Here is a 5,884-nt window from a genome sequence, read left to right as displayed (position 1 = left end):
ACTTAGTAAACAAGAGGAAAATAAGTAACCCGCACAAGGCTCCTGTTTGAAGAGATGTAAAGCTATATAGGGAAACTTTTTTGCACTGTGTTACCAATCCAGTTCTTCGTTTTAGACTTCATTTCTGATTGTCTGATTCCAGAACCAATAGACAATGAACTATAATTCTAGTCATATCAAGGAAATAAAATGGGACTAACTTTTGGTAGTTGAAGGGTTTGTCTATTTTTGAGAATCTAATTTCATAAAACCTATTTGACCAAAAGATGAGAATAACAAATAGGGGATCCCCTCTGTTAACCTGTTAACTTAAAATTTACAAAGTGGAGAATGGTTACAAAGAGCATCCTCCGTATAATACAAGTTGTCCAGACCTGTATTACGCAGTCCTATGTAATGCTTACCATCTCCCGTGGGGGCAGTGCAGGGAAATTGTATAGCGCCAGGTTTTCATGGATAGTTCAGCTAATCTCTGTTGGTCTTAGCAAGAATAGACTTTGTGATCTGCTTATTTTCAAAAGACACTCCTAACAAGTATAAATATAACAAAGCCGGGAACCCCCTAAAATAAATGCTCCAGCGTTATAATAGGGCAGTTTCTCTTCAGTCACTTGTAGTACAAGGAATGAACCCTTAAAAAATTTCCTTCAGACCAGATTATATTAAATAAAATATATTTTTTATTAAAAATAAATTGCAATCACAAAAAACATCACCAAAGCGTATGGAAATTTTTATTATTATTAAAATTGTATAATCTACAACAGATATTTATTTATTAAGAATATAAAACATACAACTATAGATAATATGTATCTCCTCCAATCGAGGTTTACTTAGGGATAGATAAAAAAAAATATATATAAAAATCCCGTATGTGCAAGACAGGGCAAGTCCAAACTGATCAGTATAATAAACATAAAAATATATATAATGCAGCAAATAATAATTTAATAATATAATATGTGATAAAAATCAGTCAAATAAATTTGTGAATAATATGTGTGTATATCCATATATACACACAACCACACACCTATTGTGTGCAGCAAAATAAATCAATTCATAATAAAGTGCAATAGTGCAATAAAAAATAAATTGCATACAAAACAACCAGTGTGTCCACAAGTTGTGAGTCAAAAACAAAAAACAAATAATTATATATTACCCAGTAAAAGCGCTGCCAAATGTGCCAAAATATATTATGAATACTGACCAGTTAGGAGTACCACTGCCCTGCACACACCACTCCAACGCCGTTTCGCTCACTGCTTCATCAGGGAGCAAGGTAGGGCACAGATAGCCAGCGTATTAGGGACTGAGTGCACCTTGTATCTTTTTTCAACAAACAATAGACTTTTTTAGGTCGTGAGTGTTGTCATTTTTATCTTGAATATTATTAAATGTTATGTTTTATTGTGTATTGGATTTATTTGTTTATTTAGTGCTTTAGTCGGTGAATAATATATAGAGAGACCCTGTTGTCTATGAAGAAGAACATTTTTCTGTTTTGCTTTACCCAAAACAGGATGAGAAAACTTGCCTTCTATGCATTAAGACTCGTGTACTTTTTCCTTCATGCACCCTAATAACGGTCCATTCACTTTTTCCTTTTAATAGGTGGTGACAACTTGCACGAGGTTGACATCTCAAGCTCTGCACTGCTTAAAGCTTGTGAAAGGGGACTGATCCAAAAACGTCACTACTAGTGTTGAGCATTCCGATACTGCAAGTATCGGGTATCGGCCGATATTTGCTGTATCGGAATTTCCGATACCGAGATCCGATACTTTTGTGGTATCGGGTATCGGGTATCGCAACAACATTAATGTAATAATGTGTAAAAGAGAGAATTAAAATAAAAAATATTGCTATACTCACCTCTCCGACGCAGCCTGGACCTCAGCGAGGGAACCGGCAGCGTTGTTTGTTTAAATTTCGCGCTTTTACTTGGTTACGTGAAGTCCCGGCTTGTGATTGGTCAGGGCGGCCATGTTGCCGGGACGCGGACCAATCACAGCAAGCCGTGACGAAATTACGTCACGGCTTGCTGTGATTGGTCCGCGTCCCGGCAACATGGCCGCCATTAACCAATCACAAGCCGTGACGTCACGGGAGGCTGGACATGCGCGTATTTTAAAAAGCGCGCGTGTCCAGCCTCCAGTGACGTCCCGGCTTATGATTGGTCACGGCGCCATGTTGCCGGGACGTGGACCAATCACAGCAAGCCGTGACGAAATTACGTCACGGCTTGCTGTGATTGGTCCGCGTCCCGGCAACATGGCCGCCATTAGCCGTTCACTCTCTGACTTTGAACCAGTTACAGAAGAAGAAGTAAGCAGGCTCCTTGCATCTTCTCGCCCGACCACTTGCACCAGCGACCCCATTCCGTCGCATCTCCTCCAGTCCCTTTCCCCGGCTGTCACCTCTCACCTAACAAAAATATTCAACCTTTCCCTCACTTCCGGTATTTTTCCCTCCTCATTTAAGCATGCCATCATACATCCACTACTTAAAAAGCCCTCCCTCGATCAAAATTGTGCCGCTAATTATAGACCTGTCTCTAATCTTCCCTTCATCTCTAAACTCCTGGAACGCCTGGTCCACTCCCGTCTTACCCGCTATCTCTCAGATAATTCTCTTCTCGACCCTCTTCAATCTGGTTTCCGCTCTTTACACTCTACTGAAACTGCCCTCACTAAAGTCTCTAATGACCTACTAACAGCTAAATCTAATGGTCACTATTCCATGCTAATTCTCTTGGATCTCTCCGCAGCATTCGACACTGTGGATCATCAGCTCCTCCTCACTATGCTCCGCTCCATCGGCCTCAAGGACACCGTTCTCTCTTGGTTCTCCTCCTATCTCTCTGGCCGATCCTTCACTGTTTGTTTTGCTGGTTCCTCCTCCTCTCACCTTCCCCTTACTGTTGGGGTTCCTCAAGGATCAGTCCTAGGCCCCCTCCTCTTCTCTTTGTATACTGCCCCTATTGGACAAACAATCAGTAGATTTGGTTTCCAGTACCATCTCTATGCTGACGACACCCAATTATATACCTCTTCTCCTGTTATCACGCCGACCTTTTTAGAAAACACCAGTGATTGTCTTACCGCTGTCTCTAACATCATGTCCTCCCTCTATCTGAAACTGAACCTGTCAAAAACTGAACTCCTCGTGTTCTCTCCCTCTACAAACCTACCTTTGCCCGACATTGCCATCTCTGTGTGCGGTTCCACCATTACTCCAAAGCAACATGCCCGCTGCCTTGGAGTCATCCTTGATTCCGAGCTTTCATTCACCCCCCACATCCGATCACTGGCTCGCTCTTCTTATCTGCATCTCAAAAACATTTCCAGAATTCGCCCTTTTCTTACTTTCGACTCTGCAAAAACTCTTACTGTCTCACTTATTCATTCTCGTCTGGACTATTGTAACTCTCTACTAATTGGCCTACCTTTTACCAGACTCTCCCCGCTCCAATCTGTCCTGAATGCTGCTGCCAGGATCATATTCCTCGCCAACCGTTACACCGATGCCTCTACCTTGTGCCAGTCATTACACTGGCTACCCATCCAATCCAGAATCCAGTACAAAACTACTACCCTCATCCACAAAGCACTCCATGGCTCAGCACCACCCTACATCTCCTCTCTGGTCTCAGTCTACCACCCTACCCGTGCCCTCCGCTCCGCTAATGACCTCAGGTTAGCATCCTCAATAATCAGAACCTCCCACTCCCGTCTCCAAGACTTTACACGTGCGGCGCCGATTCTTTGGAATGCACTACCTAGGTTAATACAATTAATCCCCAATCCCCACAGTTTTAAGCGTGCACTAAAAACTCATTTGTTCAGATTGGCCTACCGCCTCAACGCATTAACCTAATTATCCCTGTGTGGCCTATTAATAAAAAACAACAACATAATCACGTTCCTCCATCATGTTCTCATACACTTTATGCAGTTAATAGCCTCTGTGTCTGTACTGTTACATACTTAGGCAGTTAACTGGTTCATGCAGCTTTACATGAACACCCGAGCCTTACACTATGGCTGGTCCAAATAACTAAAGCAATTGTTACCATCCACCTCTTGTGTCTCCCCTTTTCCTCATAGATTGTAAGCTTGCGAGCAGCAGGGCCCTCATTCCTCCTGGTATCTGTTTTGAACTGTGATTTCTGTTATGCTGTAATGTCTATTGTCTGTATAAGTCCCCTCTATAAGTTGTAAAGCGCTGCGGAATATGTTGGCGCTATATAAATAAAATTATTATTATTATTTATTATTATTAACCAATCACAAGCCGTGACGTCACGGGAGGCTGGACATGCGCGTATTTTAAAAAGCACGCGTGTCCAGCCTCCCGTGACGTCACGGCTTGTGATTGGTTAATGGCGGCCATGTTGCCGGGACGCGGACCAATCACAGCAAGCCATGACGTAATTTTGTCACGGCTTGCTGTGATTGGTCCGCGTCCCGGCAACATGGCCGCCCTGACCAATCACAAGCCGGGACTTCACGTAACCAAGTAAAAGCGCGAATTTTAAACAAACAACGCTGCCGGTTCCCTCGCTGAGGTCCAGGCTGCGTCGGACAGGTGAGTATAGCAATATTTTTTATTTTAATTCTTTATTTTACACATTTATATGGATCCCAGGGTCTGAAGGAGAGTTTCCTCTCCTTCAGACCCTGGGAACCATCAGGGATACCGTCCGATACTTGAGTCCCATTGACTTGTATTGGTATCGGGTATCGGTATCGGATTGGATCCGATACTTTGCCGGTATCGGCCGATACTTTCCGATACCGATACTTTCAAGTATCGGACGGTATCGCTCAACACTAGTCACTACACCTTAGCTGCATGTTAATAACCTTAGCATCTCTGCTGGCTCTTGAGCTCAAAAAAGACATCAGCTGAAATGATAATCTTCATAGGAATGCACCATGCTAATTATATTCCTGTCTGATAGGATGTCTTATTATTGTTTCTAAGATATACACTATTAGACATATAAAATAGCATTTAATAGTTGACGTGTGCACCCAGCTATGGACTGGAGCTGAAATTCAGCCCTGGGATTTGAAATCACACAGGCCAAGCAGTTCCCGTCCCCAAGCACTAGATGGGATATATTATTAATATTACCCTGGATGGAGGAAAGCAAGATTTACGACAAGACCAATATTTCTAATGATACCCGTGGCCTGCTGGGGTAAGTGACAGAGTCAGTAACTTTGTGCTCCATCACAACTCTTAACAGTATGGGGGTCTTGCGAGCACAGATGCTGCTAACAACATAGCAGACAGGGCAGCCCACGACCAGACAGGCCCTTCTGGCATGTGCCAGAATTGCCAGATGGCTAGTCAGGCCCTGTGTGCACCAGTTGTTCATGATAATCTACTGCTCTGTGCAAGAAGGAAAAAGGAGGAGCACTGCCAGAGGTCTATGAAATGACCTCTAATGGGCAACCTATGTACATTGCATATTTCCGACACTAAAACCAAAGAAATGACCCTGAACACATGTTAGTAAAAGTGCAATATGTATGTGTACATTAGCATTGTGTCCACCGAACAGACAAAGACTAGAACAGAAACAAAATAAGCAAATACCCTGCAATAAATAAATAGTAATAGTATGTGTAAATAATGAAGGGTACTTATAATAGTTCACACTATTTTGATCAAAAGAGAAAAAGCTTAAATGCCATCCCACCGCAACAAGGCGTACCCAATCAGGATGGACCCTAACTTTTGTAGGTCACCTCGCTTTATGTCAGCAAACATCAAATAGTTGGGGGACAGAGCTGGATCCAGACTTGAATGTTTTGCACTTGTCCGTGGAAAGCTATATAGACAAGATGTCTAGCCCTAAAAGGGG

Source organism: Ranitomeya variabilis, chromosome 6 (assembly GCF_051348905.1).
Source record: "Ranitomeya variabilis isolate aRanVar5 chromosome 6, aRanVar5.hap1, whole genome shotgun sequence".
Classification (NCBI taxonomy): domain Eukaryota; kingdom Metazoa; phylum Chordata; class Amphibia; order Anura; family Dendrobatidae; genus Ranitomeya; species Ranitomeya variabilis.
This window is presented reverse-complemented; position numbering follows the sequence as displayed.